Source organism: Choloepus didactylus, chromosome 12, assembly GCF_015220235.1.
Source record: "Choloepus didactylus isolate mChoDid1 chromosome 12, mChoDid1.pri, whole genome shotgun sequence".
Classification (NCBI taxonomy): domain Eukaryota; kingdom Metazoa; phylum Chordata; class Mammalia; order Pilosa; family Megalonychidae; genus Choloepus; species Choloepus didactylus.
In genome coordinates this window covers 48,769,941-48,792,229 of record NC_051318.1, presented here as the reverse complement: position 1 = coordinate 48,792,229, position 22,289 = coordinate 48,769,941, and the positions used below count along the sequence as shown (strand labels likewise).

The window sequence follows — 22,289 nt, the reverse complement described above, 5'->3', positions numbered from 1 at the left end:
GTAATTTCAATGGAGAGATGAAAACAATTTTTTAAAGATGGCAAAATGTTAGAAACTCTAATGAATTATATTCTATGTGTGCATCAACATATTCGTCACTGGTTATTTGGCCCAATACTAGATGGGTCCTTATCCTCATTGCACTATTCAAGATACTCAATTGGAAAACATACGGTTCTGTGATGGTTAGTTTCATGTGTCAACTTGGCCAGGTGATAGTACCCAGCTATCTGGTCAAGCAAACACTGGCCTAACAATTGCTGGGAGGACATTTGAGGCTGGTTAATAAACCAACAGGCTGGTTTATTAAATCATCAGTCAATTGACTGCAGCTGTGACTGATGACTCACCAAAGGGCGTGTCTTCCACAATGAGAGAATGCAATTGACTGGATTTAATCCAATTAATCAGTAAGACTTATAAGCGAGACAGATAGAGGACCTTCACTTCTTCTTTGGCTGCTCAGCGAAGCATTTCCTGAGGAGTTCCTCAAAGTTGCCAGTTCATTTCCTGAGGAGTCCATCGACCAAGTTCGTCAAAGATCCCAGTTCATTTCCTGAGGAGTTTGTCAAAGTTGCCAGTTCATTTCCTGAGGAGTTCATCGGACATCTTCCTTGGAGTTGACAGTTCACTGACTGCTCTACAGAATTTGGACCCGTGCATACCCACAGTTGCGTAAGTCACTTTTATACATTTTATAGTCATAGACACCTCTCATTGATTCTGTTTCCCTAGAGAACCCTAACTAGTACAGGTTCCTATTATTTTGTCTTTATCTAGTACTCTCTGTGTTCTCTGTTGCTTCTAACAATATCCAGCACATTTTTGCTGTCTAGTTTTCCTACTTCAGTTTGGTCTAAAAAATAAACTTCTGTCCATTTTGGGTTTAGACTTAGTTCTACTTTTTATTTCCATTTCTACTGATCATCAAAGGCTACTTTTAAGAATAATTTTTGCATTGCTTGCAAACACTCATTTCAGTGAGTTGCATAACCACTTAAATTATTGTGGTTTTAATTTATGTGGGTTTTTTTTAAAGGATTTAACCTCAAATTGTATTTTACTTGCCTTAGTTTGTTTGGTTGCTTACAGGGTTCTACCATTAAGAGATCACCAATTTATCTAAATATAATTCCATTGCAAAAATACCATCACTGTCAACAATTATCAAAGTTATATTGGTGGGAGATATTCATTGACCTTGACATAGTAATGCAGATACCAACCAGAATTTTTTTTGTTTGTTTTTTTTTCAAATTATTTTATTTATTAAAGTTTTGGTCAATGTAAAAAAAGAATTTTCTAATTTAAAATTTTAAATGTTTCCAGACTAAAAATTTCTATTAATATACATACCTCATGCATATATTCTTTTGGGATATAGGTAAAGAAGATACCTTAATCTCCACATAAATGCTTTCTCTCTCTCAGAAAGTTATTATTCTCTGTGCTGGTGAATTTTTTTTCACTTGTGGTGTGTTCCATGGGGTTGTTTCTGCTAAGACTTTTGCTATGATTGACCACACGTAAATTAGATGACCTTACCAAATTGAAGTACATGCTGACTCAGCTAAGCCTGCACAGCTGGTTTTAAGTTTTATGGGTAACCAAGTGGACCTCCTTAATTTGTTGATATTGTTAAGGCAATGTGACCCTCACTGAGACTTAGACAACTCTCATGTGTTAAAGCTGATACAGTACTGTGTGTAGAACTGGGATGTAGAGTCAGAATGCAATTCACACAAATGTAGGATATTGTTAGCATAATAACGTGACCCAATTTTGATTTCCCAAATGGAGGTTTTATAGCACCACTTTTTTTTTTCTCTCTCTCTCTTTAGTATAAACTGAGGCATAACACATGCAAACAATGTAGGGAATTTAGGATTGGGTACTCCAAAATTGTCCAGCATGGTTCAACACAATTGTAAAAAGAATTCATCTATTTTGAAAGACCTAAAATCCTGAAGAAACTATCAGGAAAAAGAAAACAGCTCATCCTCTTCCATTAGGGATACTTGTAAATATTCAATGTAGTTTTTTTTTTTTTTTTATCTGATATGTTGTTAATATACATATGTCTCAGTGACATTTTATAAATCCTCATAATGTGTGAGAACAAATCCTTTTTACAAATGTCTTTTAGTCTGGTGACTGTTCACATCAAGGGTCACCAGCCTGACATTACCAGAATCTTGAAGGAAGGAGCTTTATCAAATCTTGTTCATCACTAACAGGGCAGTCAAATGCCAAGGTCTCTGTCTGAAATTCACTCCTCACATTCCTAAACCTCAACCTCTGGCTAACTTCTTAATACTAATCTCTGTTTTTCCCTTACATAAAATGAGGAACAATCCTCTTCTTATTTGAAATGAATACTATGGTAGTTTGAATTATGTACCCCAGTTTAGATACATTATTAATCTTAACCTGCATTCCTGTGGTTATGAACCTCTATAAATAGTACTTTTTGAAGATGATATTTTTATTTAAGGTGTGGCCCAACTGAAGCGGGGTGAGCCTCAATCCAACTACTGAAAGCCTTTTAAAGAGAAAGCCACAGGGAGGACAGAGAGAAGTGAGAAGAGCAGGAAGTTTAGAGTCAGTAGGAACCTAGAAAGCAACACCAACACCAGAATGCCACAGGCACTGGGAGGAAGCAAGCCTTCTGGCCTCCAAAAAAGCGAGACAATAAATTCCCTTTGTTTAAGCCAACCTATTGTGTGGTGATTTTTTCTATATGATTTTTAATTTTTTTAAATTAGAAAAGCTGTAGGTTTACAGAAAAATCATGTAAAAAATACAGCATTCCCATATATCCCCTATTATTGACACTTTGCATGGTACCTTTGTTACAATTGATGAAAGAATATTAAAATTTTATTATTAACTATAGTATATAGGTTACTTTAGATGTAGGTTTTCCATATACCACACTGTTATTAACACCTTGCTTTAGTGCCATATATTTGTTATAATTCATGAAAGAATATTCTTATACTTGTCCTATTAATAATAGTCCATCCTTTACAGTATGATTCACTGTTACATAGCCCTGTTTTACCTTTTAAGTTTTATTTGAGTAACATATATGACCTAAAATTCCCTGCGTTTCATCACATTCACATATACAATTCAGTTCTGTTAATTACACTAGCAATTATGTGCTATCATCACCAACATCCATTACTAAAACTTTACCTAAATAGAAATTCTGTACAAATTAAACATTAAATCACCATTCTTTAACCCCAGTCCATCCCCAACTATATTCTAGATTCTAACTCTATGAGCTTGCTTATTCTAATTAACTCATATCAGTTAAATCATACATTTGTCCTTTTGTGTCTGGCTTATTTCACTCATGGGAAAAATGTCTTCAAAGTTGATCCATATTGTCACATGTTTCAGAACTTCATTCTTTTTAAGCCTGGATAATATTCCAATATATGTATATGCCATATTTTGTTTATCCATTCATCAGTTGATGACCTCTGGGGTTGCTTCCATCTTCTGAAATTGTGAATGATGCTGCTATGAACATTCATGTGAAAATATCTGTTTGAGACCCTGTTTCAATTCTTCTGGATATATACCTAGTAGCAGGATTGCTGGGTCTTATAGTAATTCTATACTCAAGCTTCCTGAGGAGCCTCCAACTGTCTTCCACAGAGGTTGCAGCATTTTATATTCCCACCAGCAAAGAATGAGTGTTCCTATTTCTCCACATCCTCTCCAACACTTGTAATTTTCCGGGTTTTTTGTTTGTTTGTTTGTTTTTGTTTTTGTTTTTGTTTTTTTTAATAGTAACCATTCTAGTGAGTGCGAAATGATATCTCCTTTTGGATTTGACTTCCATATCCCTAATAACAAATGATGCTGAGCATCTTTTCATGTGCTTTTATCCATTTGCATATCATCTTTGCAGAAATGTCTATTTAAGTCTTTTGCTGATTTTTTAATTGTGTTGTTTGTCTTTTTATCTTGAGTTGTAGGATTTCTTTAAATATTCTGGATATTAAACACTCCCAAATATTTTCTTCAATTTAGTAGGTTGTCTTTTCATTTTCATGTCAAAATTCTTTGGTGCACAAAAGTTTTTAATTTTGATGAAGTCTCATTTATGTATTTTTTCTTTTGTTGCTTGTGCTTTGGGTGTAAAGTATAAGAAACCATTGCCCAATAAAAGATCCTGAAAATGCTTCCCTATGTTTTCTTCCAGGAGTTTTATAGTCCTGGTTTTTATATTTAAATCTTTCATCCATTTTGAGTTAATTTTTGTATATGTTATGAGATAAGGGTTCAATTTCCTCTTTTGTATATGGATATCCAATTTTCCCAGCATCATTTGTTAAAGAGACTATTCTTTCCAATTGAGTGGACTTGGCAACCGTATCAAAAATCAATTGGCCATACATTGAGGGTCTATTTCTGAACTCTAAATTTGATTCCATTGGTTAATATATCTATCCTTCTGCCAGTGTCAGTTCTCCAGCATCATTTGTTGAAGAGATTATTCTTTCCCAATTCTTAGTATGGCTTGTAATTTTTTGCTGATGTCTAGCCACCTACTTATCTTGAGCTAACTTGGAAGGTCAGTTTCTCCCTCTTGTCTAGGGTTTTATTGTTGATTGGCTTTGTGTTAAGGTTTTTCTTTGTTACTTGGTCCAACTTATTCTAGATCTTTAGAATAACCCATGTATAACTTCCGATTTTCTCAGCTCTTCTTCATGTGATCCTTGTGGTATAGATGTGATACGTGGTGTGATTTTTAAAATTGCAATTTTATGTAATTGTTTCCCCTCCAGGAGAAAGCTTTCTTTCCTCTGTTCCTTTTCTGTGAATCTCAATCTGTTCTGTTCAGTTTTGTGCAAAATTTTCTCCCAAACTCCTGTGATTTTTAAAAATTCTCTCCCTTACTCAGTTCCCCATTTTCCTTATATTTTTCTGTTCTGGGACCCATCCTGTCTTACAGAAGTTCAGCTTAACACACATCTCTTTTTTATATGAGGCTTTTCTGGCTCGTTTCTTTCTCATTAGGGTAGCCCACCTTGGGGAGCCATGTGGGGTCAAACCAGAGAGGTGGGTCATTCCAGAAAATTCTGTTTTGTGTTTAGGTGGCCTGGCCAACTGAAACTGAATTGTGTGGGCACAACTCTTGCCAGTGGTTCTACCATGGTCTGTCTCTTTTTTATTTCCCCTGGTGTATGAAGCATGATTTAGAAGCTTGTGTTCTGTACCAGTCCTCTGTGGACTTGGGTCCCTGTGCCTGGATATGTGTGGATTCTAACTCACTGCTCTAAGTGGCTCTATAGTCTGTCTCCAAAGTGTGAGGGACCTGGGTCTCTGCCTTTGGGTGACTCTCAAGCTGCACAGGACTGAGTGATAGAGAAGGAAAAGATTTGGTGGGTCCTGGATGGAAATTTGATACTTAATCTTTTTCTCTTCCTTTAGTTCAGCATTTGTGGAGTCTTTCTCCAGTCTCTACCATCGTCCAGAGTTCTAAGCAAGTGGGATTTGTCCTTCTATTTGCTGATTCCATGGGGAGACTTTTTCAGGAGATGTCTTATGTTGCCATGTTGATGACATCATTCCCATTGTGTGGTATTGTCATAAAAGCCTGGCAAACTAAGACATGATGTACCACTGCTGGAATCTTTCATAAAACTAATTGGTGCCCTAAGAACCCTTAGATAGCTGACCTACCTTCAATTTTAAGCTTGAGCTGCTAAACATTGCATTAGGTGTCACATTCTAAAGTTTTCCAGACCTTTCAGACTTATTGCAGTGAGTGCCATTCTGCCACAATGAATATGACTCAAATAAATCTCCATCAGGTTGGTGGTCAACACACTTACAGGGTAAGACAATTTTTTTTTCTGCCTTCAAGTTTCTGAATTCATGTGTTGTTTCCTATCTAGGTTTCTCCTTATAAAGACATTGACACTGGACCCTTCTAACTTTGTTCAAAAGCCTTCAAAATTTTTAATGTTGTGCTGTTGTACCAATAACCTGTTCAAGAAGAAGAAACCATTTCTTACCAGGAAATAAATTTACCCCTAAGTCTATCCCAATCATAAAGACTGGGTAGTGCTGAAAATGCTCTCATTCCTGGGAGCCAAACAACCTCTACTAGCATTGACAATGCACAAATATCTGACAATTGTTAGTTACTAAATCTTGTATCTAATCTTGTCACTGATTCTCAGGTAGTCAAAGAGATTTTATTGTCACTGGCTAAGTAAGACTCATCACCACTAAAATTGGTGGATTTCCATATAGTTTGTCTCTGAACTCGTGTTCACAAGAGTTCAAAAATACTATAACAGTATGTTCCTTTGACTATCATATTATGAAAAACTATTATTATTTTCAAATAATGGGTATGTCTCTTGATGGTGCATATCAAGAAATCCTCATTATACTGTTTCCTTATGCCTGCAATATGTGTGTAACAGTGAGGAGCTGGGAATGAAACCTTTCTAAAGGTGAGGGTTGGGCAATAATTTAAACTTGTGAAATGGATACTTCACTATTTCATCTCAGTAGAAAAATAGAGATAAACTTGCCTTTAGAGATAAACTTTAGAGATAAATTCCTGTCAAAAGAGTTCAGTTTGTGGTGTATGTAATCATCTCATAGGGCATACTGAAAATACAAGCTTTTTGAAGTATAATGCTACTTTGTTCTGGGTATGGATTTCAGATTTTAGCAAGAATATTTGGTTATATGCAATGACACATGTTTTTGTGGACTTATCCATGTTTGGGCTGGCTCTAGATATGTATGCTATTCTACTCCTACCATATATCATCCTCCAATCTTTCCCAAGAAAAAATTCAACAAAATCCATGAGTTTATAATAGAGCACAGGGATTGGGAAATCACGCTGTCCCCTCATTGCATGTTAGAGTCTATTAGAGAGATCAAGTACCTGGCAAATATTTTAGATCCGGTCAATAACACAAGGTCACTTTTCTCAGTAGGCTGAAACCAGCTTATCATTGTGATGACTTCCAATAGACTATGGTCCTCCAGAATTACATGACTCAATTGTTCATCTTTTAGAGCAAAGAAGAGGTAAGTGTCCTCATTAAATAGGAATGTTACCTCTATTTTCAAAATATACATATATGTTCCTGAATTTTCAAACCACATCCAGAAGGAAGGTTCTACATTTTACAGATCAATATTTAGGATGTATTCACATTAGCAGGTCACCTTTGCAGGAATTTAGGGGAAAAAACTGCACAATGTATGTCATTAATGCTGGAAATATTTGCCATGTAAAAAGCAGTAATTCTTATGAGATAACTTAAATTGAAGCCTAAAAAAATGCCTCACAATATCTTACCTGGATATTAAATGTCACACTATGAATATAGTTTAAAAGTATCAGAAAAGCAAGAGATAAAGGGATTAGTAAAGATGCAAATTTTAGAAAAATATTGTTAATAAACCACAAAGAGAACAAAAGTAGAGGGAAGCATTGCATGTCCCATACTCCATTTATTAAAGTTATTTTTTTCCCTTCATATTGTAAATTTAAATATGTTAGACTTTTTCCCCCCTCTTGGAGCTAACTTACGGAATTCCAGTATTCAGCCTTGAATCTTTAGGCCATTTAAACTCCTGGTAGAGAAATCTCATCAAGATTAGAAGGGGACAAGCTCCCTTTCCCCTTAGACCAGCAAAGAAAGCAGGTAATATTCTGAATAAAACAAACAAACAAATAAACAACAACGACAAAAAAAACTAGCCGAAGTTATTTCTAACAAGAGTCTTGTCTGAGATGTTCCTGTCTTAAAATTTGACTCTAAAAGTAAAATTTGACTCTAAAATTAGAGAATTCAGACTGATTTTCTTACTTTATAATTTGTTGCACTGACAATATTTACTCTGTCACCTCTGTTTTCTTAAAAGTTTACATTTAAAAAAAAATCTTTTTAAAGCTAGAAGGAAATGACAGGACGTCATTCATCCCTTCTAGCAGAGAGAGATAAAAGGGAAAAAAATCTCTTTGCTGAATTTATTATTTAAACAATTAGTTTTCTCTTTATATCTCATTTACTTTAACACCAATTGCAATGTATTGTTTGATGGCTACATTTATTTCCTTGTAACGGCGGACAAGCATTGTCTTATAGTCTCTGATTTGAGGCATTTTCTTGGCATTAATTTAGATAATTAGCATGGATGAAATATTGCCCTCAATTTTTCAGTTTATCTATAGATTGTCCTCTAATCAGTAGATGTCTTTTATCTTTTTTGTATGTGTGTGTGTGTGTGTGTCCATGCGTGTGTGCATTTAATGATGCTTCTTAGTAGTTTATTTCCTGGTTTTTATTTATCTGAAAATGTATTTCTCTTACTTATCCAGATCATTTACGAATTGAAATCAATATAAAATCAGTTGGCTTTCATTAGGTCTTCTGGAAAATCATTATGTTGGGTTTGGTTTGGTTTGGTTTTGTCATTTACAGTTACAAGCGAGAGCTAAATCAGCATGAATCTTTTATTTTTATTTTAAATTTGTAATTAGCGTGTGTCAGTGTAATGATGTCTATATGAATTTTTGTTTTTGCTTTCAGTCAGTCTTTGTTACTTTGCAATTCAAATCTTTCTCTGAGATATGTTAAGTAATTAATCTCTTTTCATTAATTTTCTTAATCCTTTTCTCACATGTTCAATAGAATTTCAGGAGCTTTAACTTCAATTTTCTGATCAACTCCTGCATCCAATCTATCTTGCATTATTTATACTACTTTGGAAAATACAGTTTCTTTTACAATTTGGGCAATTTATCCCAATTTTCAGTTCCCCCTCATTATGAGTGTTTGCTCTCAACTATACACATAGTTGTATATATTTTGCAATTATTGGCAAACATAAATTATGCATTTATTTAAAATTATTTGGGCCAAATTTCTTGCATCGATTCTATTCTGAAAAAGAAATTTGTGGGCCTATAGTGTTGTTTACTTGTTTTATATTTATCATATTTTATTTTCAGTGATTGTGCTTTCTCCCTATATCCTTCTTTCTGAAGGGGTGTATATTTTTCTGGTTGTTTAGAAGTGGAGTTGTGCTATAGAGAATAGTGTAGACTTCCCTGTCGAAATATTTCAAACTGGGACAAAGGTTTAAGTTTACCACTTCAAAAAATATCCCACAGAGAATCAGAAGAAAACTAGACCTGAGAATTTTCGTAGCAAGGATATTTGAATGTGTGATTATTAGAGCTTCTTCCCAGTTTGTTTTGGCAGACAGAAAACAACTTTGTAATGTCATGCAGTTCTTTGCCCTCCTTGGGGATTAGCTACAGCAGTCTCCCTTAATCTGGCAAATGATTGTCAGAAGATGTTCCTTGAAGTTTTCTGTATCTTTCCAATTTGGCTTCATCAGTACTTTTTCTGTCAAAGTTCCTTGAAATTTCTGACACTTAGATGCCACCCTTACCTAATTTCCAACATGGATGGATATTAGGGCCCTATTTTAACTTATTAATTAAGTGGGTATCTTGGATGAGGTCAAACACTTGTGGGCAGGCATTTTAAGATGAACATACTGAAATTTGTTTTTACACCCAAACCTGTTTTACATTCAGCTTTTGCCAGGCACACAGTTGCAGAAGCCAGAATATTTAATGATATCCTTGAATCCACCTATCTTTTATATGCAATATCCAAAGCCATCACTAAATGCTGCTTTTCTTCATGTTTAAAATCTATCAACCATTTTCCCCCATCTCCTCTCTTCTTTAGAAGCTTTCCCACAGGCTCTTGAGCAATGTTCAGTATCCTGTCGGTCTCACTTGATTCAAGTCACTGTTACAGAAAATAGTTTTTCACAAGCTTTGACACATTTCACAATGAAAGGGTCTCACCTTGGCAGATGTCACATTTCTCTGGAATGTGCCCTGGAACTTCTCTGATGATGCAGCAATGATGCCTGTTGGAGCTCACTTGACACTCATATAAGTGTAGCCTCCAAATGCAGGACAGTCAAAGCCCTAGGGAGAGCACTCAACCAACAGGAACAGGAGCTAATGGATAAAACCTTCCATATTTACTCCCTCAGGTATATTCCATTGAGAAACATTTACAGGTTTCTTCAGATGTTGCTGATGCATGGGAGCACCACTACTCCAGAAGTATTGCCAACACAACAATGAATCCTTCTATTGGCCTTTTCACTTTCCTTCTTTCATGCTACCCTCATTTCTTCTTTCTGCAATCACATTCTAAATAAATAGCCTGCATTCAAGAGTTTATCTCAAACCACAGTTTTGGAAGGGAACCCAGACTAAGACTACCTGCACCAAGAGCAGCCTGAGAAAGCAGACTTTCAGCATGGTGTTCTGGAGGTGGTCCATTTACCTGTCAGAGGAAAAACTTATTGCTGGTGTTAATTAAAGTGGTGATTAGTCTAGGCCTGCAAACTGATTACACTTCTCCAGACTCATGCATGGAGCATTGTGATGAAATTCAAGTGGAAGATGAAGCATTGGGTAATCTAATACCTAAATTTCTGAAAATTGCCAACTTCAGGCATGCTGGAAAAGCCAGAAGCTTCTGTGGCTCATATTTCCTGCACCATCAGGATGCTGCAGAGAAAATTAGGCCCCAGGTTTCATTGTAAGAGTGACAGAGCTATTTAAAATATTGTATGCATGGTTGCTGCAGTTACCCTATGCCAGGTACCAGGAAAATAGCAAGACTCAGAGACCCATGATTGGGACATTGTGAGACTCTTGAGCCTCCAGATTTCCAGTTATCCTTCAAATAGAGTAGAGGAGTTAAGCCCCTCACACATGCCAGAGAAAACAGTGTCATACAAGCTGATGCAGTATCTTAAGACCCATGTCTGCCTCTGCTTATTGCCTCCCAGACCAACAACTATCTTCAGCTCTCAGCACTTGCCAAGTGAGATAATAGAGTCTCTAATTTAAGGAAATGCCTTACTTGTAAAAGAATTGCAATTCCTAGTTAATATAAACGAGAAGGAAACAAGAACATATCTGGGAATAAGCCTTGTGGGTACTGGACTTGTGAGCAAAATAAAAGACTAGCATGGAAGGAATTTCTTGACATGGAAGTTTGCCTTCATGACTAGAGCTTAACTTCCTAGTCAGGACATCTGGAATAAGTCATAATTTTCTGCTGGGATGCTCTTTGAATCTTGAACATAATGATGGCCTACTGTAAATGAGGTGAAGTACTATAATTGTCTCAGCAGAATATTGAAGAAGAATTGTGAAGCCTCACAGAAGTGGTGAGAATGTTAGAATGCATTTATTACGTGAGAGTGAAGAAAGCCTCCAAATCCCAAATGACACTCCTTTCACCAAGGGAAAGAGGGATGCACTGGTGAGAGAGCTCTGGAATCTTCGATCAGGCCAATGTTTGGTATAATCTTTAGGTTGTAATTGAAATGAAAACATACTGTCATCTAACTAAATATCTTGGTATTAATGGAAATGATATACTTTTTTTTTTTAATCTTCATTTTATTGAGATATATTCACATACCACGCAGTCATACAAAACAAATCGTACTTTCGATTGTTTACAGTACCATTACATAGTTGTACATTCATCACCTAAATCAATCCCTGACACCTTCATTAGCACACACACAAAAATAACAAGAATAATAATTAGAGTGAAAAAGAGCAATTGAAGTAAAAAAGAACACTGGGTACCTTTGTCTGTTTGTTTCCTTCCCCTATTTTTCTACTCATCCATCCATAAACTAGACAAAGTGGAGTGTGGTCCTTATGGCTTTCCCAATCCCATTGTCACCCCTCATAAGCTACATTTATATACAACTGTCTTCGAGATTCATGGGTTCTGGGTTGTAGTTTGATAGTTTCAGGTATCCACCACCAGCTACCCAATTCTTTGGAACCTAAAAAGGGTTGTCTAAAGTGTGCGTAAGAGTGCCCACCAGAGTGACCTCTCGGCTCCTTTTGGAATCTCTCTGCCACTGAAGCTTATTTCATTTCCTTTCACATCCCCCTTTTGGTCAAGAAGATGTTCTCCGTCCCACAATGCTGGGTCTACATTCCTCCCCGGGAGTCATATTCCACGTTGCCAGGGAGATTCACTCCCCTGGGTGTCTGATCCCACGTAGGGGGGAGGGCAGTGATTTCACCTTTCAAGTTGGCTTAGCCAGAGAGAGAGGGCCACATCTGAGCAACAAAGAGGAATTCGGGAGGAGGCTCTTAGGCACAACCATAGGGAGGCCTAGCCTCTCCTTTGCAGCAACCGTCTTCCCAAGGGTAAAACTTATGATAGAGGGCTCAACCCATCAAACCACCAGTCCCCTATGTCTGTGGTCATGTTAGCAACCATCGAGGTGGGGTAGGCCAATACACCTGCATTCTCCACAGGCTCCTCAAGGGGGCACTACATCTTTTTTTTTTCCTTGTTTTTCTTTTTTTTTTTTTTTTTAACTTTCCCTTCTTTTTTAAATCAACTGTATGAAAAAAAAGTTAAAAAGAAACCAAACATACAATAAAAGAACATTTCAAAGAGACCATAACAAGGGAGTAAGAAAAAGACAACTAACCTAAGATAACTGCTTAACTTCCAACATGTTCCTACTTTACCCCAAGAAAGTTACATAATATAGCAACATTTCTGTGAACTTGTTCCTACTATATCCATCAGAAATTAACAGACCATAGTCCTTCCTGGGCATCCCCAGAACCTTAAATAGCTTATCTGTTCTTCTTGGATTATTGTTCCCCCTTCCTTAATTGCTCTCTATTGCTAGTTCCCCTACATTCTACATTATAAACCTTTTGTTTTACATTTTTCAAAGTTCACATTAGTGGTAGCATATAATATTTCTCTTTTTGTGCCTGGCTTATTTCGCTCAGCATTATGTCTCCAAGGTTCATCCATGTTGTCATATGTTTCATGAGATCGTTCCTTCTTACTGCCGCGTAGTATTCCATCATGTGTATATACTACATTTTATTTATCCACTCATCTGTTGAAGGACATTTGGGTTGTTTCCATCTCTTGGCAATTGTGAAAAATGCTGCTATGAACATTGGCGTGAAGATATCTGTTCGTGTCACAGCTTTCCGACCTTCCGGGTATATACCGAGAAGTGCAATTGCTGGATTGAATGGTAACTCTATATCTAGTTTTCTAAGGAACTGCCAGACTGACTTCCAGAGTGGCTGAACCATTATACACTCCCACCAACAATGAATAAGAGTTCCAATTTCTCCACATCCCCTCCAGCATTTGTAGTCTCCTGTTTGTTTAATGGCAGCCATTCTAACCGGTGTTAGATGGTATCTCATTGTGGTCTTAATTTGCATCTCTCTAATAGCTAGTGAAGCTGAACATTTTTTCATGTGTTTCTTGCCCATTTGTATTTCCTCTTCACAGAACTGTCTTCTCATATCTTTTGCCCATTTTATAATTGGGCTGTCTGTACTATTGTCATTGAGTTGTAGGATTTCTTTATATATGCAAGATATCAGTCTTTTGTCAGATACATGGTTTCCAAAATTTTTTTCCCATTGAGTTGGCTGCCTCTTTACCTTTTTGAGAAATTCCTTTGAGGTGCAGAAACTTCTAAGCTTGAGGAGTTCCCATTTATCTATTTTCTCTTTTGTTGCTTGTGCTTCGGGTGTAAAGTCTAGGAAGTGGCCACCTAATACAAGGTCTTGAAGATGTTTTCCTACATTATCTTCTAGGAGTTTTATGGTACTTTCTTTTATATTGAGATCTTTGGTCCATTTTGAGTTAATTTTTGTGTAGGGGGTGAGGTAGGGGTCCTCTTTCATTCTTTTGGATATGGATATCCAACTCTCCCAGTCCCATTTGTTGAAAAGACCATTGTGACTCAGTTCAGTGACTTTGGGGGCCTTATCAAAGATCAGTCAGCCATAGATCTGAGGGTCTATCTCTGAATTCTCAATTCGATTCCATTGATCTATATGTCTATCTTTGTGCCAGTACCATGCTGTTTTGACAACTGTGGCTTTATAATAAGCTTCAAAGTCAGGGAGTGTAAGCCCTCCCACTTCGTTTTTCTTTTTTAGAGTGTCTTTAGCAACTCGAGGCATCTTCCCTTTCCAAATAAATTTGATAACTAGCTTTTCCAAGTCTGCAAAGTAGGTTGTTGGAATTTTGATTCGGATTGAATTGAATCTGTAGATGAGTTTGGGTAGAATTGACATCTTAATGACATTTAGCCTTCCTATCCATGAACATGGACTATTTTTCCATCTTTTAAGGTCCCCTTCTATTTCTTTTAGTAGAGTTATGTAGTTTTCTTTGTATAGGTCTTTTACATCTTTGGTTAAGTTTATTCCTAGGTACTTGATTTTTTTAGTTGCTATTGAGAATGGTATCTTCTTCTTGATTGTCTCTTCAGTTTGTTCATTTCTAGCATATAGAAACATTACTGACTTATGTGCATTAATCTTGTATCCCGCTACTTTGCTAAATTTGTTTATTAGCTCTAGTAGCTGTATCGTCGATTTCTCAGGGTTTTCTAGATATAAGATCATATCATCTGCAAACAATGACAGTTTTACTTCTTCTTTTCCAATTTGGATGCCTTTTATTTCTTTGTCTTGCCGGATTGCCCTGGCTAGCACTTCCAGCACAATGTTGAATAACAGTGGTGACAGCGGGCATCCTTGTCTTGTTCCTGATCTTAGAGGGAAGGCTTTCAGTCTCTCACCATTGAGTACTATGCTGGCTGTGGGTTTTTCATATATGCTCTTTATCATGTTGAGGAAGTTTCCTTCAATTCCTACCTTTTGAAGTGTTTTTATCAAAAACGGATGTTGGATTTTGTCAAATGCTTTTTCAGCATCTATTGAGATGATCAATTGATTTTTCCCTTTCGACGTTTTTAATGTGTTGTAATACATTGATTGATTTTCTTATGTTGAACCATCCTTGCATGCCTGGAATGAACCCCACTTGGTCATGGTGTATGATGTTTTTAGTGTGTCTTTGGATTCGATTTGCAAGTATTTTGTTGAGGATTTTTGCATCTATATTCATTAGGGAGATTGGCCGGTAGTTTTCGTTTTTTGTAGCATCTTTGCCTGGTTTTGGTATTAGATTGATGTTAGCTTCATAAAATGAGTTAGGTAGTGTTCCATTTTCTTCAATGTTTTGAAAGAGTTTGAGTAAGATTGGTGTCAGTTCTTTCTGGAAACTTTGGTAGAATTCCCCTGTGAAGCCATCTGGCCCTGGGCATTTATTTGTGGGAAGATTTTTGATGACTGATTGGATCTCTTTGCTTGTGATGGGTTGGTTGAGGTCTTCTATTTCTTCTCTGGTCAGCCTAGGTTGTTCATATGTTTCCAGGAAATTGTCCATTTCTTCTACATTATCCAGTTTGTTGCCATACAGTTGTTCATAATATCCTCTTATAATTTTTTTAATTTCTTCAGGATCTGCAGTTATGTCACCTTTTTCATTCATTATTTTGTTTATATGGGTCTTCTCTCTTTTTGATTTTGTCATTCTAGCTAGGGGCTTGTCAATCTTGTTGATCTTCTCAAAGAATCAACTTTTGTTGATATTTATCCTCTCTATTGTTTTTTTGTTCTCTGTGTCATTTATTTCTGCTTTAATCCTTGTTATTTCTTTTCTTCTACTTGGTTTAGGATTGGTTTGCTGTTCATTTTCTAGCTTCTTCAGTTGATCCATTTTTTCTTTGATCTGGGCTCTTTCTTCCTTTTTAATATATGCGTTTAGTGCTATAAATTTCCCCCTTAGCACTGCTTTTGCTGCATCCCATAGGTTTTGGTATGTTGTGTTCTCATTTACATTTGTCTCTATATATTTAGCAATTTCTCTTGCTATTTCTTCTTTAACCCACTGATTGTTTAGGAGTGTGTTGTTTAACCTCCAGGTATTTGTGAATTTTCTAAGTCTCTGATGGTTATTGACTTCTAATTGTATTCCATTGTGGTCAGAGAATGTGCTTTGAATAATTTCAATCTTTTTAAATTTATTGAGGCTTGTTTTATGTCCCAGCATATGATCTATTCTGGAGAAAGTTCCATGAGCACTAGAAAAGTATGTGTATCCTGGTGATTTGGGATGTAATGTCCTGTATATGTCTGTTAAATCTAATTCATTTATCAGATTGTTTAGGTTTTCAATTTCCTTATTGGTCTTCTGTCTGGTTGATCTATCTATAGGAGAGAGTGATGTGTTGAAGTCTCCCACAATTATTGTGGAAACATCAATTGCTTCCTTTAGTTTTGCCAGTGTTTCTCTCATGTATTTTGTGGCACCTTGATTGGGTGCATAGACATTTACGATTGTTATTTCTTCTTGTTGAATTGCCCCTTTTATTAGTATGTAGTGGCCTTCTTTGTCTCTCAAAACATCCCTGCATTTGAAGTCTATTTTATCTGAGATTAATATTGCTACACCTGCTTTCTTTTGGCTGTAGCTTGCATGAAATATTTTTTTCCATCCTTTCACTTTCAGTTTCTTTGTGTCCCTGTGTCTAAGATGAGTCTCTTGTATGCAACATATTGATGGTTCATTTTTTTTGATCCATTCTGCGAATCTATATCTTTTAATTGGGGAGTTTAATCCATTTACATTCAACGTTATAACCATGAAGGCATTTCTTGAATCAGCCATCTTATCCTTTGGTTTATGTTTGTCATATTTTTCCCCTCTGTCTATTAATATCCTTTATTGTACCCATACCGAATCTCTTTAGTACTGAACCTTTCTCCAAGTCTCTCTGTCCTTTCTTTGTTTCTCTGTCTGTAGGGCTCCCTTTAGTATCTCCAGTAGGGCAGGTCTCTTGCTAGCAAATTCTCTCAGCATTTGTTTGTCTGTGAAAAATTTAAGCTCTCCCTCAAATTTGAAGGAGAGCTTTGCTGGATAAAGTATTCTTGACTGGAAATTTTTCTCACTCAGAATTTAAAATATATCGTGCCACTGCCTTCTCGCCTCCATGGTGGCTGCTGAGTAGTCACTACTTAGTCTTATGCTGTTTCCTTTGTATGTGGTGAATTGCTTTTCTCTTGCTGCTTTCAGAACTTGCTCCTTCTCTTCTGTGTTTGACAGTGTGATCAGTATACGTCTCGGAGTGGGTTTATTTGGATTTATTCTATTTGGAGTTCGCTGAGCATTTATGATTTGTGTATTTATGTTGTTTAGAAGATTTGGGAAGTTTTCCCCAACAATTTCTTTGAATACTCTTCCTAGACCTTTACCCTTTTCTTCCCCTTCTGGGACACCAATGAGTCTTATATTCAGACGTTTCATATGATCTATCATATCCCTGAGGTCCATTTCGATTTTTTCAATTTTTTCCCCATTCTTTCTTTTATGCTTTCATTTTCCATTCTGTCATCTTCCAGGTCACTGATTCGTTGTTCAACTTCCTCTAGTCTTGTACTATGAGTGTCCAGAATCTTTTTAATTTGGTCAACAGTTTCTTTAATTTCCATAAGGTCATCCATTTTTTTATTTAGTCTTGCAATGTCTTCTTTATGCTCTTCTAGGGTTTTCTTGATTTCCTTTGTATCCTGTACTGTGGTCTCATTGTTCATCTTTAGTTCTTTGAGTAGCTGCTCTAGGTGCTGTGTCTCTTCTGGTCTTTTGATTTGGGTGCTTGGGCTTGGGTTATCCATATCGTCTGGTTTTTTCATATGCTTTATAATTTTCTGTTGTTTTTGGCCTCGTGGCATTTGCTGAACTTGATAGGGTTCTTTTAGGATTTGTATACCAATTGAAGTCCTTATCTCTACTTTATCAGATCTACAGCTTCGTGGAGTACACTTTCTCTAACTAACCAGCAGGTGGCATCCACGAGCCACCTGTTCTCCACAAGCCAGTTCTCCCCTGCTTAGCTTTTTGGTGAGTGGGGGAGTGAGTCTTGTGTGGTCCAATTGGTGTACCAAGCTTGCGTGTGTAGTTGGTGTTGCCTGCCCTGTATATGGGGCGTGTTTCTGGGCAGTCAGGGAGGGGGGGGTGGCCCTAGCAATCAAATTTCCCTGGTGATCCTAGAGTTTTAAAGCTGCTGCAATAGTCTAATCCTTCAGTTCAGTCCTGCCACAGTTTGTCTCTGCCAGTGACCCACAAGTCCTTGGTATTGGCATATGGCTCCTGAGACTTGCAAGTGGGCCCCTCTTCCAGGCTGTGCACCCCGGGTCCTCTGTTGAGGGGTGACTGTGCTATGTCACAGGTGAGTGCCGTCTCCCCAGGGCAGTTCTGGGCTGCTGGGCTGTATAGGGAGGCTCCCAGTCTGCTGAAATGATGGCTGAATGGGGCTTTGTTAATTCACACTGCTCCACCTTCCCAACTCTGGGACAATCAGCTGAGGTTGCAGGGAAGGCTAATGTCCACGCCCAGTTTTGTGGTGTGTGCCTGTTATTTGAAGCACTTCCGTCACACTGGGTTGTCTGGGGCAGCTCTGGGCTATGGGGCTGGCGATGGGCAGGAGTGTTTCCTGTCCACCAGGATGATGGCTGTGAGTGGACACCCCCCTTTTCTTGGGAAGTTGTGGTGTTTAGTGAATTTTCTCAGCCACTGGTTTATTGCCTTTTGTCTCAGAGCTCTCTTAGTTCTGCTCTTGACTTGACCTGCCCAAATTACAAGTCTTTGAAGCTTTCTGTATTGGGCTTCTTAGAGTAATTGTTTTAGAAAAAGAAAAAAGGATTAAAAAAAAAAAAAAAAAGCCCTCCCCAGAGATCTAATGGGTTATTGAAATGCTAAGAGACAAAGCAAACAGGGCCATTAAGGAAAGGTCCATAGGGCAGAGAGATCAGCTTTTCTTCGGGATTTGCATATGCGCCTCAGGGCCTGAGCTCTGCCCTTCCCCTTTCTATGTTCACCAGAACTCCAAAAATCCTCCGCTTGTATTTTGGAGTTTTTTGTGTTGTTTTTTTTCTATGCCTGTCTCCTCTCTGCTGGGCTGGCTGCTCTCAGATTCTCTGGTGTCTGGTCTCAGTCTATCTATGGTTGGAGTTTGGATCAGTAGAATGAGTTTCTGATAAGGGCTGCCACTGCAGTTCTCCCTTCTCCTTCCCGGAGCTGACAGCCCCTCCTCCCACGGGACTGAGCCTGGCAGGGAGGGGTACAGTTCCCCTGGCCGCAAAAACTTACAGATTTTGCTGATCTCAGCAGTTCCACGTTTTCATGAGTGTTGTATGAAGTATGCCGAAAGTCAGATTGCTCTGTGGTGTCCAGTCCACGCAGTTCCTGGCTTTCTACCTACTTTCCTGGAGGAGTAACTAAAACATACAGCTCACCAGTCCGCCATCTTGCCCCGCCTCTCTGATATACTTTTAAAATGGCAGAATTAACAAATAAAACTTCAGGGTTGTAATTACAATAATAAACCGAAAATTTAGAGCAGCAATTAGGATACCTTAATCTATGGATTTTCCAGGAGCAAAATAATGTAGTGGATTAACGAAGTGGAATCTATATACCCTCCCCTTCCAGTGGTGTGGACTCATGACTTCTTTGGCCAATAGACTGTGGTAGATGTTTCACTTGGTCAGTTTCCAAGCCCAGACCTTAAAGGCTGGCAGTTTCTATTCCCTGTCTCTTAGAAGGCTGATCTTGAAATGTTTGCTCTGGGGGAAGACAACCATCATGTAGGAACACCGACTAGCCTATGACCACTCTTATGTGAAAAGTCTGATTCAAGTGAATGAGATGCTATCTGGAGACAGAGAGAGAGAAAAATAGAGAGAGAAAGAGAGAAACAATGGACACCAAATCACTAAAAATGTGAGTAAAAAGCAACTCAAAAAAAACATCAAAGGCTATTGATATTTTAGGCCCAGGTGATGTAAATCAGAGACAGCTCACCCATTTGAACCCTTCCTGATCTGCAAATGTTGAGCAAAATCAAATGTCTGTCTTAAGCCAGAAAGTTCTGGGCTGATTTGTAAAACAGAAATAAATTATTGGAACAGATGAGCATCCATATATAGTTTTACTTAGTGTATTTTAATTTACTGTTGTGTTTTACTGCAAATAGCTTTACTTTCCTGAAAATATCAATATATGACAAGCAAAAGAAAAATATGCAGATATTACAATGGAAAATTCTGGGTCCCTTGTTTAGTTGCCAGATCTACACCAACTCATAGATAGATGATGAGGAGATAGGATCCTCTTGAGGAGGGTCTCCGCAAAATTACCTTGAGAATATAAGATAACTATTTCCCCAATAATTTCCCAAAGTATATGTGGGCATTTACAAGAGTACTATGCAGTAGAGAAAAAGAAATTTTTTTTCTTCCTATGAAGTCATGACACAAGTCCACCTTGTCTAGCCCTGATAGCTTTGGGAACCCACACTGTGGTTATTTCTTCAGTCCTTGAACATATAATTGGACTAGATATAAACAGTAGTTGACAAAACTCACTCCCATAGTGGTTTCCTGATTGTATAATAAGAACTATCATGGTAGGAGGAAACAATACACTCTAAACCTAAAAACCTCCTAAACAACCCAGCTAATCTAGTAAATCAGAAGAATTAACACTTTCTAAGGGAAAATGCAGAAATTAATACTACCATAGAAGACCTAAAAGATTCAGGGGTGTTAACCTCATACACTCTCTTGTGTAACTCTGAAAAAAAAGAATAAAAAAAATTATGGATCATGGTGAAAAATACAGACTAGTATAAGTTAAACCAAAGTGCCATAGTCTTACTCATAGTTGCTAGGACAGATGTATTTTGATTTGTAATCATTTAAAATGTGTTATGGGCTATTGATCTGGTGATGTGTTCTTTCCAGTCCCCTCAGTAAGGAGGATCAAATGGAGTTCACATTCACTGTGCTGCCCTAGGCTTTCCAGGTTTCATTCACAATATAGACTATAGGAGCCTAGCTGATCTCAATTTAGTGAGGTCAACCATAATGATGACATTTTGCTAGTTGGACCTGGTGAATACTCTTGATGCCTTCTCAGGAAGACTCATCTATTCAAGTTTGAAAAATGGATCCCATGAAATTCAGAGGCCTGATATATCCATGAAGCTTTTAGATTCAATGATTTGGGAAATTTTAGGACATGTCCTTTGAGGTAAAGATCAACTTATTGCAGTTTGCTTTCCTCTCCCAATCCCTGCCTTCTCCAGTGAGAAGGAGACACAGCACTCAGTATATCAATTTGGAATTTTGAGGCAGTATGTGCCACACTTTAGAATCCTGCTCTCTCCCATTTGTTAGGTGTCCCAGAAGTTTGCCAGTTTGGAATAGGGCCCAGAGCAGCAGAGGACTCTGTAGCAGTACCAAGCTTCAGTGAGCAATTTCTCTGCATCTAGAAATAGACATTTGTTGGTAGTAGATACATCCATGGTGGGAGTGGGTGATACATGGACTCTTTGGCAAACTTCCAAGAGATGATTTGATGATCAGACTTTCAGGATCCTGAAACAAACTATTTTGTCTATGGAAGACAACTACCCACTGATTGTAAAGCAGTCCCTTATAAGCTACTAGAAACTAATGGGAAATGACCTCTTGACTATGGTACATCAAAAGGCATCTGTTCATCTTGAATTGAGTTTTTTTTTTTTTTTTTTTTTTTTAAGATTTAAAAAGCGATAAAAATCGGGAGGATACAATAACAACAAAACATCCTAAGACTGAAACAGTACATTGAGATCAGGCCTAAGAAATTCCAGAAGGCACAAGTTATAAAAATAGGTGGCAAAACTCCCCCATGTCACCTATATCTTTTTCCATACTTCTCCTCCAATGTATATCTATAAGCTCCTGTAATATTCCCTATGACTGGCTTATGCAGGAGGAATATTCTTTCCTGGTTCATAAATGGAACTGCATGATACATTTTTGTGAGATGAAATGGTTTGCTGATGCTCTAGAGATTCACTCAGGGTATTCCCGCAGAAAATAGTAAAAGGCCTCTTCTTCCAGGAGCTAAGATGTGAGGATTTAACCTAGTCTTTCACATTGCACAGGAAGGAAGGGGTGTGAAAATGCATATGCACACTCCTAAACAGCAGCTAGGCCTTGATTGGACAGGGACCAGAAACAACTGAGAATGGGATATTGAACAAAAACAAATTTGGAAAAAGGCATGCAAATTTACTTATGGAAGTGAGCACAAATCATATGAATTTTGTTTCTCATTCTCACCAAAGATTATCGGTCTGTCATTCAACTAAAGAATGGACAGACAGTTCATTTTCTCAATGCCTGCCATCATGACACCCTCTAACAGCAAGGTTTTTAATCAAAAGATTGTAAAATGTAGTGGCTTTTGTAGCAGGGACGG

General features: G+C 37.5%; 1 long non-coding RNA gene across 1 annotated transcript in view; it reads left to right on the top strand.

Annotated features, from left to right (window-relative positions):
• Positions 1-621: 621 nt before the first annotated feature.
• The window catches only part of LOC119507343, an 80,372-nt gene continuing 58,704 nt past the window's right edge, over positions 622-22,289 (top strand). The window contains exons 1-2 of the long non-coding RNA XR_005211208.1: positions 622-675; positions 6,984-7,080. This is a non-coding gene — a long non-coding RNA (uncharacterized LOC119507343). The remainder of the gene's footprint in view (positions 676-6,983; positions 7,081-22,289) is intronic.